The sequence below is a fragment of the Monodelphis domestica genome, chromosome 5, assembly GCF_027887165.1.
Source record: "Monodelphis domestica isolate mMonDom1 chromosome 5, mMonDom1.pri, whole genome shotgun sequence".
NCBI classification, from domain to species: Eukaryota; Metazoa; Chordata; class Mammalia; order Didelphimorphia; family Didelphidae; genus Monodelphis; species Monodelphis domestica.
In genome coordinates, this window is record NC_077231.1 from 79,387,326 (window position 1) to 79,400,172 (window position 12,847).

At 41.6% G+C, this 12,847-nt stretch overlaps 1 protein-coding gene across 1 annotated transcript in view; it reads right to left on the reverse strand.

Annotated features, from left to right (window-relative positions):
- Positions 1-10,068, reverse strand: part of USP44 (ubiquitin specific peptidase 44) — a 41,300-nt gene extending 31,232 nt beyond the window's left edge. The window contains exon 1 of the mRNA XM_016425727.2: positions 9,946-10,068. The gene's annotated coding sequence lies outside the window, so the exon portion shown is untranslated. The remainder of the gene's footprint in view (positions 1-9,945) is intronic.
- Positions 10,069-12,847: the final 2,779 nt, after the last annotated feature.

Sequence of the window (12,847 nt, forward strand, 5' to 3'; positions counted from 1 at the left end):
GCCTCCCCTCCCTTCAGTTTCTTCCTCTCTCCAATACACTGTTCAAAAAGATAACAAACTGGTATTTCTACAACACAAGTCTGGTTCACTTTATTCCCCTGTTCAAGAAGCTGCATTGGCTCCTTCTTACCTCCTAGGATAAAATACAAAACACTCCGGTTGGCATTTATTGTCCTTCACAATCAGTTTCCCACCTCCCATTACAAATATACTGCCCAAGGTTTCTCCACACTACAAGCAAACTGGTCTTTTGGCTGTTCTACTCTTCAAGGATGCACTACCTCTTTCACCTCAGGCCTCTCCAGAATCCATCCGCTCCCCAAACCTCTGGAAGTCTAATGCCCCCAGCTGCCAGCACCTTTCTCACCCTGAAATTACTTTGTATTTATGTTGTATATATTATGTTTTGTATTTACTTATCCAAGTATTTGTTGTCATTCTCCCTCCACCCCCACCCCTCAGATAAGCTTGAGAACAGGAAAAATTTTTTTTGGTCTCTGCTGCCCCAGCATCTAGCAGAACACCCTGGCCCAGTACAGACATTTAATAAATGCTGAATTAAATTCAACAAAAATAATCATATTTTTGTATTTAACTAACTCTCTCTCTCAAAAGACTTCTGCAAATATAAAACTATTTTGACCAAAATCAAAGAGAACCTCTAAAAAAGTGGAAAGTCAATGTCTACAGGGAATCCATACCAATATGGTAAAAATGACAGTACAAAGCAACTTCATTTACAGAGTTAACACTGCCACACCACTAAGGTAATACTAAATGGTTAAAAAGGAACCTAGGTGTCTCAGTGGATTAAGAGCCAAGGTCTAGAAATGGGAGGTCCTGGTTCAAATCTGCCCTCAGATACTTCTTACCTGTGTGACCCTGGGCAAGTCACTAAACCTCCATTACCTCACCTTTACTGCTCTTCTACTTTAGAACCAATACACAGTCTTGATTCTAAGATGAAGGTTAAAAAAAGGGGTGGTGGTGGGGAATAAAAAGATCTTGGGTTACCAAAGGTCAAATCATATTATAAAACATTTAATTATCAAAAACTATCTGGGAGTGGACCAAAAATGTAAAAGTTGATTAGTGAAAATAGTTATTACAGGGGCATCATTCCATAAATCAAAAAACAAAATATACTAGGGAAAGGAACTCTTTATTCATTAAGAACTGCTGGGAAAAGTAAATAGGAATTTGGGATAAAAGAAGTATAAACTGGAGGAATTCCATGTGAACTGGAAAGACCTCCAGGAATTGATGCAGAGTGAAAGGAGCAGAACCAGAAGAACGCTGTACACAGAGACTGATACACTGTGGCACAGTTAAATATAATGGACTTCTCTACTAGCAGCAATGCAATGACCCAGGACAATTCTGAGGGACTTATGGGAAAGAATGCTATCCACATCCAGAGAAAGAACTGTGGGAGCAGAAATGAATTAGAAAAACACATGATCACTCATATGATTGGGGATTCTGACTTTAAATGATCACTCTAGGGAGCAGTTGGGTAGCACAGTGGATTGAGAGCCAGGCCTAGATATGGGAGGGTCCTAGGTTCAAATCTGACCTCAGACACTTCCCTTCTGTGTGACCCTGGGCAAGTCACTTGACCCCCATTGCCTAGCCCTCACCACTCTTCTGCCCTGGAACCAATACATAGTATTGATTCCAAGACAAAAGGTAAGGGTTTCAAAAACAAATAAACAAACAAACAATAAATAAATGATCACTCTATTGCAAATATTAATGATGATATGAAATTAGGTTTTGAACAATGCTACATGCATTACCCAGTGGTCAGCTGGGGGGGAGAGGGAGAAAAGGGGAGAAAGAACACAAATCATAGAAAAATATTCTAAATTAATTAAATAAAAAAATCTTTTAAAAAGAAGTTTAAAGCAGAGAATTACACACTATGCACTAGAATAAATTTCAAGTAGATAAATCCTAAACATAAAAAAAAATCACTTTTCAATAAAAGTCAAAGAACTGTGGATAAAGGGATGAATTTGCAACTGACTACAGAAATTATCAAACTACTTACTTCTGACAACTACTTATTTTAGTAAAAGTAAAAAAGCTTTTGAAAAAATGAGTACTACTTAAAGAAAATATTTGGACCAGAAAAATTATGCTCAGGAACAATGTGATAAAAGAGCATTCAAAATCTACAGGGAAATTGACAAGTAGTATTAAAGAGCCATTCCCTAAATGAGTAGTCCAAGATATAGAAATTGTTCTCATAAGACTACAATCAGAAAAAAAGGTCTATAATCAATTAGAAAAAACTTATTTGTAAAACATATTAATAGCATTATTCATAGCAAACATTTAGAAAAACCACATATTTAAAGGTTGAAGGCACAAATTAAATTGTAGTATATTAATGTCATGGAATGTGACCCCTAAAGAATGATAAACACATATGAAGGGATTAAGTAAAAAAATAGGAACAAAACCTACAAGATTACTAGCTATATACTAAAAGCAATATCTGACTGGAAAAAAAAAGACACCCGACTTTAATTTATAAAATACATATCATTCCTTAACAACAACTTGAGGTAAGAAATAGGTTTTAAACACTCAATATTATTGACAAATTTCTGAGGTTTTTTGGGGGGTGAGGCTCAACTACGAGTGTGGTAATTTGTATTATGTGTTGAAATACAATTTAATCAATTTTATTTAAGTGCTTTGGAAGAAAATGATCCCAACTTCCCTAAGAAGGGTTCTTTGACCAGTTAAACACGAAAGCTGTCAAATCCTTTCCTATTCATTTACATTTCCTATTAGTATTTCCCAAGTGGAGATTTGATCACTAAATAATTGTTTACAATCTATAGATATGTAAATGTATTACCTTGTAATTATCCTATTTATCAGCTATTATTCTGTCAACTTGCAAACCCTCCTAAGAATTTACTTACCTGCATTTTCACACCTTCCCCTATCTGGATCAGATTCTCCACCTCACCTTTCCTAATCTCTGTTTGCAGATATCTTTATTAACATTAAGGATCTTTGTCTTCAGTAGGTGATTTGGGTTATAGAGGGAATTTTTCCATCTACCAGAGATACAACACAATAGTTCAGACTATCTCCATTTTCCTTCTGGCTCCCAGGATAATACCACAACTTTTAAAAGTCATTTTCTCCTTTAAAAAAGCTTCAAGTGCTTTCACTTTCAATTTCATGATATGCCGGAAAAATAAGGAGATAGAAAGATCAAGGTACTAGAGACTTTTAAAGTGATTTGAAAGAGACTAGTCAAGTCCAAAAGGTACCTTATTCAATGACAAAAGGATGGGACTAAAATAAAAATCTCCTGAATTCCAGGTCTTTCCAAAAACTTTCCCACAGACATTGTGGGGCTAAATATGCAGCCCACATTTCACTTGACTTTTCTTTTTTTTAAACCCTCACTTTGGGTCCTAATAACAATTCTAGGATAGAAGGGAGGGCAAGGCCTTGGTAATGGGGTTAAGTTAGGAAGTGTCTGAGGTCACAGTTGAACTCAGGCCCACTCCCATTCCCTTGAATTTCTCAAGCATAGGGTTAATCATCAGTCCTCAATTACAGGAACTGTCAATAGTTCCCACCTCCAAGCTAAAAAACAAACTCTTATCAAGGCCTTGGCTCCAACTATCTGGTTCCAATCTATCTTTCATTTTTATTCTATGCTTCAGTCAAAAACTGGTCCTGTTTTTCCTTCTTCCAATTTTCTGCCACCCTGTTCCCCAGCCAGGGAGATTGCTCCTGTTCTCCACTCTTAACCATTTCGGAAAGACATCCTTCTTTAAAACCTAGTTCAGAAGTTACCTTTTTCTCAACCACTCTCCTTTCATCTCAGTCCTTCCCAATGTATTTTATCATTGCCTAAATTGTATAATACTACTTACATGTGTCTCACCTTCCTATTAAATTATAAATTCCTTAAAGTGAAGGGAACTTCATTTTCTCTACATCCAAGTATTTAGAACAGTCCCAAGAGGCTGCATGAACCAAATTAAGGGAATGGACAACTACAAATTCCTGGGGTGTAGTGGCATGTCGATAGTGGATTCTTAAAGGTCATCTTGTCAAACCACACCTTCCACCCCAGCTAATTAGAGTCGGAAAAAGTCTGAAGAAAAACAGCACAAAATAATTTCATGAATATTGCCCTACTTTTAAAAAAGTTTTATCTTTTCTGATTTCCCCCCTTTCTCTTCTCTTTCTATGTGGTGTAAGCCCTTAGGTAATATTCAGGCTGGAGGACAGCAGAGGGGCAGGCCACAGCACATACCACAATCAAACATTTTAAATTTTAAATTGTATGTAACTTTATATCTTGTACTTCAAGTCCATAACTCCTTAAAGGAGATGTAAAAAAGATTTTAAAAAGACTTGAAAATATTTAAATCTTTGATGTCCATAAATATATATAGATTCCTTTGCAGCATTTCTTTAGGGATTAAGCAGTAACAGCATAATCTGCAATGACTGAACATTTCATAAAGCCTCAGCACTGGAAAGTTGTGAGTAGGGCTAAAGATCTTACCCACAGGGTGAAACCACAGATCTTTCAAAGCAAAATAACTTCCACCTGCAGAGAATATATGAAAAACAACTAACATGATGAGTTTGACCATAAATTTGGCTATGATCTTTTACAGTAGTGTTCTTTTTAAATAAAAAACCCTTACCTCCCATCTTAGAATTATTGCTGTGTATTGGTTCTAAGGCAGAAGAATGGTAAGGGCTAGGCAATGGGGGTTGAGTGACTTGCCCAGGGTCACACAGCTAGGAAGTATCTTGAGGCTATATTTGAACCTAGGGGCCAGCTCTCAATCCAACTAGCTGCCCTCATACAGTGGTGTTCTTAGTGTGCATGAAGAAACATACAGAAACTCTAGGTATTTTTCTGAACCACATATTGACAGGTAGTAATGGGCCAGAAAAAACTTAAGCTACTATCAAAGTTGCTAATCTTTATATAAAAATTAGAACAGCAGAATAACTGGCTAGGGAATTTAGTTGTTAACAAACTATATATATTTTACTTAGGTTTATTTGCAGGGCACTTTTAAAAATGACATGCAAAAGGCTTAATGAATCAACAAGTCTCTTCACTGTTCAAAAATAGCTACCCTTTAGTCAGGAAATTAAATTATTATTGACTGTTAAAGGAATTTATATATATACTACATTCTGCATGACTCTACATTTACAAGAAATTTAACTTTACACAAGTATACTATATCTCATGAACTAATTCTCTCTCTCTTTCTCTCTCTCTCTCTATATATATACATACATACATATATATATATATATATATATATATACTTTGAATATCTAATTCCTATGAAACAATAACAGGGAATGTGAAGCAAGTTAGGAGGCTATCAAATTATCACTGGATAAAAAAATTAAGACTGGAACAAACTGCCTTTAAATTTTAAAAAAGATATCACACAGTAGATTGAGTGCCAGGCCTGGAGTCTGGAGGACCTGGGTTTAAATCTGGACTCAGACAATGCCTAGCTATGTGATCCTGGGCATGTGACTTAACCTTGCCTATCTCTCTAGCAGTTCTTATGTCTTAGAATTAAAATTAAGGCAGATGGGGGTGGGAGGGGGGAAAGAAGGAAGGAAGGAAGGAAGGAGGGAAAGAAGGAAGAAAGATCATAGTAAACACTTTAACTTCATTAAAGACTAGACTCCTTTTGAAGACTTCCAAAGGAAACAAAAACTAAAAAGTAGGCATATTCAAAATATTTAATTTGGCTACTTCTCTGAAAACTCAGAGATTACACAGTATCAAAATCAGTTTTTCAGAAAAAGCAATTGCTTAGGAATATCCCAAACGAATTCCTTCAATATATAACTGGAGCCATTATTAGGTATTTTGCATAAGAAAAGATAGGAAAATTTCTCTACTAAAAACCTAAGCAATTTTCACCCCTCCAAACAAAACAACCTCAACTTCAATCAGTGTGCCCAGAAGATAAGGTTAGTTTCTCCTTACCCCCAGCAAATTCCAGATCTTTTGTATTTATTTCACAATGTTACTCAGTACTTTTTCTGTCCTAAGTGAAGATTCCCCATTAATTGTTTAGGCATCTCCCAATACTAGCATCCTTTCTAAAAGAGCATGGTCAGAAGATTGGGGAATCTGCTACTTCTGTGACTTAGGGACAAAACACTGCCTTTGCCAAACTTCACTTTTACCACCTGTTTTAAAAAAGGGGGATGATATGTACCCTCCAGAATTGAGAGCAAACTTTGAAAACTACAAAACCTTATAAAAACGTGAATTATTTTTATAATTCCTTGTTCCTTCTGATCCCTTCCTGAATTAACCTATGATGACCTTGAAATCCTTCTCATCTAGGATCCCTCATTTCCCAGACCTCAGGCCACCCTCTACTTTTCCCTACTTTGCCTTTTTCAGTCTCCCCAGTGCTTAGCACAGGGTCTCCAACATAGTAAAAGCTTAATAAATACTTTTTGACTGACCAAACTGGATCACTCCTCCTTAGTTAGAAGGAATGTTGCTTAGTGATCTCCTATCCCAGATGTGCTTATACTTTTCCCCAGTATATGTTTCTGTAAATTTCTGAAAAGCAAGGACAATCTTAAACTTCTAGATAGATCACTGCCCCTACCACCACTACGTAGTACAAAGACGGCAATATATTCATTATTGATGATTAATTTCTTCATGCTTAAGCTTTCACAAAAGACTTTATCTGAGATTCAATTCTTGTTTCTCAGTGTTCACACCAGCTGCCAATACCAGCTTTTATAACATTCACTTTTCAAATATGAGATGAAAGATTTTTACAAATAGTACACAGAACAAGGAATTTTAAAATTAGGATCTAGTGAACAGATTTCAAGGGGTCCGTGTACTTAGATGGGAAAAAATGATGTCTTTATTTCACTAATCTAACTGAAATTGAGCATCCCCCACTACTTAAAAACATCATTGTCCCTGAGGAGTCTCCAGAAAGTTAGGAAACTCTACTAGTTTTCAGGCTCTAATATATTGTTTTTTTAATATTAACAAGAACAAACACAGGGGTGGGGGGGGGTGGGGTTGGCTTGATAGGCTGCTTGGCTTGAATTCAGGAAGAAATGAGTTTAAATTCTACAGTATCTCAGGGCAAGTCACTTAAACTTTTCAACTAGGTTTCCTTATCAGTAAAATGAAAACAATGATGTTACCTAGCTCACCAAGTGGTTGAGGATAAAATGAGAAAAAAATATATGTAAATGTTAAAGGGCTATATAAATCTTAGCTATAATTATTATCAGCCTTCTAGGAATACCAAGGCAAACAATACCTGTTTGGGCAAAAAGGAATCAAATCTCTTCCAAAGGTAAACTCCATTACAATCAATTACTACCACTGCAAGTTGGAATGCTACATAACAAAGCTATAACTCAGTCCAAGAGGATGAGGGATAACAAGTCTTGTGTTTCTGGAATAGTCTCTGACTTGTCCCTGAGTGGGCAAGACTAGTCATATTTAAAACCAGAAACTGACCTTAGAACACAACTGCCCTCTCAGATCTGTCCAAATAGATTTCCACACTAAAATACAAATAATACAGATGCTTTTTCTAGTCCCCCAAATCACTGTCATGGTTAATGATTAATTTATTAGGAAACTAGTAGTTAAGAAGCTTTCAGAATACTTAAAATCTTATTAATCTAGAACACTTTCCTTATCTTTCATGTTAGAAGGCATTTCAGCATGAAACTTCATCTTAACTCCCACACCAACCACCAAAATGAGGGTTGTTTCAAATTTTGTGGATTTCAAACAAAAGATTTTTGGGTGGGTGGATTGGGAGTTGAGACAAGTGAGAAAGTTAGGAAATTCGGAATGGTAGCCAATTAAGAGTAGTTATGAATTAGCAGGAGGCATAAGGGGAAGAAAAAACTCCCTATCTCTGTTTTTATTCTAACAAAATGTTTCAGTATGACTTCAAGATAAAATAATTTCTACAGTTGTTTTTCTTAATAGATTGCTAATGTTACTTCCCACAACAATAAGAAAAAAGGTGCCAAACTGAAAATTGCTTCAAATAAAATCAGATGAATATTGGTCATGTTAGGCTCCTCCCCCCAAAGTCTGCAACCCAAATTGTCTAAGATAAAAGTCACAAAATCTTTTTTTTCTCTAGCAGTTTTGTCACATCTTACCAAAATGTTTTGGAAAAAAAGGATCTTGACAATTTACATCCTGAAAGAATTCCTGAAGTCTAATAAAAAACCTAAGTTTTTGTCCATGTCGACTCAAAGTCAACAAGTCAACAAGCATTTCTGAAGCACCTGTGTGCAATGTATCTATCACTGGCATCTCTCTTGTTTGCAGTGCAAGAATCATTATCCATCAAATCCAATTTGAAGTAGTTAAAAACTGCATTTACCAGCCTGAAAGAGAAGTTGATAGTGGGATGAACAGAGTAGGATGAAAAAGAAGATGGGATAGGAGAAAGAAACTCATCGGTTATCTTAAAAAGGTCTTAACATTACTAAATCTCTTCCACTCCACTGTACCCTGTGAGATGCAAAATTACAAACTGAGACAAAAAGAGAACGTTAAATCTGACAAAAATGAGGAGCTCAACCATAACCATCAACAAAACGCTGTACTTCTCTTTTCTATTATGCTGTACTGACTAAGGCTTAAAACCTGTTTAAACCTGGCATCCAAAGTGCCAGTCTGTTTGAGTCTTCCCTTTACAGGAGTATCTGACTTGGTCTGTTACCTCTATCTCTCCCACCTCCTTTTCTCTTTTATTTCTTTCTCAAGCTGTCTCTCTCCAATCTCTCCCCTTCCTTTCTCCTCCCTTCTCCCTAGTTCTCTTTTCTTCCCCTTCTCTCTAGTTCCCCTCTTTCTCCTCTCTCCCTTCTTTCTCTCCCCCTTCTGTTTTCTCTCGTATCCCCTCTCTTTCTCTCTCTCCCCCCACCTCTGTCCCTTTCCCTTTCTCCATTCCTTTCTCTAAGTTCTCTCTCCCCTTCTTCCTCCTTTTCTCTAGTTCTCTTTCTCCCTCCCTCTCTCCCTTCTTTCTCATCTCCCCATAGCGCTTCTTTTCCTTTGTCCCCCCGGCGTAGCGCCTCGCAGCCTCGCGCACAGCAGGCACTCCCTAAGTGCCAGCGGCCCCTCCAAAGTGCCGCCCGAAGTTAGCCCGGGCGCGTAAAGCCCAGCCTGGAGCAGAGCGGCGGGGGCGGCACGGGGCCGCTAACAAAGGCTGCGGAGCGCCAGGCCCGCGGGCTCCCTCCCAGCTCTGCCCCCTCGGCAGCTAAGGGGGATCGGGGACGGGGGCGGGGCCAGGTGGGCGCGAGGCGACCTCCGGCCGCACTTTCCGGGAGGGAGGGAGGGCGCGGGAGCCAGGTGCAGGCGGCCCCGCTCCAGGAGCGGCGGCAGGTGCAGGCGGCGGCCCGTGCAGGATGGAAAGACTGACGGACTGAGGAACAGAGTAAAAGCCATCTCCCTGCCCCCCTCCCCCGCGGCCGGCCCGGGGCCCGCGCGCTGCCCCCACCTAGCTCCCCCGCCCGCCCGGCCCCGCCCCCGCCGCGCCGGGCCGTCCCCCGGGCCCGGGACGCGGAGGACGCAGAGAAACTTCCCAGAGGCGCCAAATCCAAACTCCCAGGAAACCTCCTGGTCCTGCGCCCACCGCTGCCCGGAGGCAGGGCCCGGCCCCCGTCTCCCGTAGACCACCCAGCCCCGACTCCGGCTCAGGCCCTAGCCCCGGGGCGCCGCGCGGGGCCTGCCCCTCCGCTCCGCCTAGCTCCGCGCCGCGCCCCCGGGACCCTCCCCCTGCCCGGACCCGGGAAACTCCTCCGTCCCGCGCCCGCCGCCGCCAGGACCGCCCTCCGCGCCCGTACCGCCCTCGTCCGCGCTCCCGCCCCCGCGCCGCCCGGCCGCTCACTCACCGGACGCAGCCTGAGCCGCCATCTTGCGAGCTCGCCACCCGGTGCGGCGGTGACGGTGGTGGCGGCTGTGGGAGCAAGAGCAACAGTGGCGGCGGCGGCGGCAACAGCAACAGCGGCAAGCGGCGGCGGCGGCGGAGGAGAACCGGCCGCCTGCGTCACGCTGTGACGCCTAAGCCCCGGCCACGCCCCCTCGCTCCCCAGCCTCGAGCCGCGCCCCTCCATGCCTCGGCGCTTCCCATTGGGGGACTCGTGGTGGGGGCGGGGGCGGGGGGTGGGGTCTACAGTCCGTGTCAGGGAATTCTCTCTGGGCGCCTCACTCTGTGAATGAACTTTTGGAAGCAGATGCTGCCTGGCGCGCGACTTGCTTCGGATGTCTCCGGCCTCAGCATCTTTCCCCTCCCCGGACGGCCAGAACTCAGGTTGGGGCCCTTGATCGTTGGAAAGGTTTTACTGATGCATCTTCTTCCCTACCCCCACGAATGACAAGCAAGCCCCATTCATTCCCCACGTTTTAAATTATTAAAAAAAAAAAATTACGGCAGTTGTTACACATTCTGTGACTCAGCCGTGCCCAGGGGCTTGGCTGAAGTGCGTGCGCCTGGCGGCTGCTTTCGTTGTCTGGACCATCAGCCAAATTGTACCAAGAGGAGGGATGGGAGGAGGAAACGAGGTAACAACAAAAGTGTGATTAAAACAGCGACCACCCCAACTCCTAAACGGGAAAAAGCTTAAGTTCCTCCCAGAATGAGTTAGCTCAGAGACTGAGGGCCCCATGGAAAGAAGCTCCCCGAACTTTGGAGGAATTGGCAGCCCTGGCTCTTCTTCCCACCTGTCGTTCAATCTCCAGACTCGGAGCCTTCCCCCAAAAACCCCAACTCCTGCCCCTGCACCGTGCTAGGAACTCTTTTTTTCATCTCTTGTCTCCTGCCTTCCATGGCTTCCTTCAAGTCTCAGAAGCTTTTCCTGATCCCCCTTAATGCTAGAGCCTGTCCTCCGGGATTATCTCCAAGTTTATCCTGGCTGTATCTTGCTCTTACATGGTTGTTTACATATTATCTCCCCCTCCAGAGCAGGGCTACCTTTTGCCATCATTATCCCCAGTGCTTGGGCGACTGCCCCACGTGTAGTAGGAATTCTGATGACCACAATCCACCGTTCAGTTCCTGAAATAATTAGAATCATTCAGATTTTGCCCACAAAGGGCTCCAGCTCCTGGTAAAATGAGTAAAGTAAAATGTAAGAAGTAAAATGAGCAAAGAAATCAGCGTGAGAAGTGGCAAACCTTTCCCTCTCCCCCAATTGGTAGTGTTTTCTCTTCTCTCTTGAAATGACTGTATATAATGTGTTTATGTCTCCGGGTGTGAGGCTGTATTTCTCTGAGGGGAATGTAAGCTACAGAGCATAAACTGTTTTCCTTTGAATCATCCACTGATGTAACAAGCATTTATTAAGTGACCCTGAATGGAATATAACCAAGGCTCTCACTTCTCCCACCCCTCAAAAAAAAAAAAGGTCACCTTGTGCTCAGCCCAGTGTGGAACTAAATATTTGTTGCCATGAACTGAATTAGTTCAGATAATAAAGCTGTCACTTAGCTGGAGAGCTGAAGTTTAAAGAAATAGTGGGAATTAAGCACCAGAGACAGTGAAAAAGGAGAAAATCTGGAGTATGACTCTATCTTTAGGATCTGCAGATTTAATAGGGGTGCCACTGGCCTCCTGGCTGCTCTATGAAAAAGACTCTTCATTTCTGGGTTCTGAGCATTGTTCTTTCTGGTTGACCCCCAGACCTAGAATGCATTCCCTCCTCTACTCAGATTACTGACCTCTCTGGCTTCCTTTAAGAACCAACTAAAATTTTCCTAATTTGCTTTTCCTCTGTTAATTATTTCCTAGCTTGGTATATATTTTGTTTCCATGTTGTCTCCTCTGTTAAACTGTAAGTTCCTTGAGGGCAGGGACTCTGTATCCTCAACACAGCACAGTAGCTGGCATTTAGGAGGCACTTATTAAATGTTTATTGATTGATTGATGACCCTCAGCATCTAGGGGTCCAGGGAGTAGGTGAAATGCTGAAAAGGAGAGGCAAAGATTTGGAAACTAGGAAGATGGAACTGGAAATTTCCACTTCAGAGCAGACTTTTGCCCTCCATGAAGGAGAGCTATGTGCCAGGTAGTAGCAAAGCCTTTAAAGTGGAAAAAATGTGGCTAGCCCACATTAAAAGCAGGGGGCAAAGTGAGGAAAAGAGGACTTTTGCCTCTTATACCTCATTTTGGAGAACTGAATTCATTGAGGATCTAGATGGTTTTCTTTTTCATCTCTGCTGATTTCCTATAATCAATAGAGCTTGGTTATGTTAATTCTGCAGATTTTTCTCCACATTTTCTGCTTGCCAGGAGAGACTAAATGAGAATGGAAAAAGGTTTTGGACTGTGTTCTTTTGCCTCTTATATAAGGTGTTCCCAAAGTCCAAGAGCACTTTAAGCTTAAAAAGTTTTATAAAACTTTTGGGGCACCTTATATTATTTTGAATAGTGGAGGTACTGCTTTATTCAACTCAGACTGATTGTAGGAGTAAGAGACAGAGAAGAGGAGGTGCAGAGCATGCAAAAAAAAGGGAAATGTGTTGATTTCATTTCCTTCACAGTTCTTACCTTGTCCTGATTTTGTGAAATGCTTACCTCTCACCCACTCCGAGTGACCCTAAGCACGTCATTTTCTCTCAGACTAGAAGTAGCAGTGTTGATGCCAGTCTGCTTCTGATTCTGGCATCCTCTTTCTCATTCCTCTACGGACAAGAGGCCTAGTCTACCCCTGAGATCCTGGTGATGCTGAACATGAGAAGGAGATACCTTCATTTGAGTCCTTTCCTTTCAGGTCTAGGAGGTTTGTAAAGTGCTTT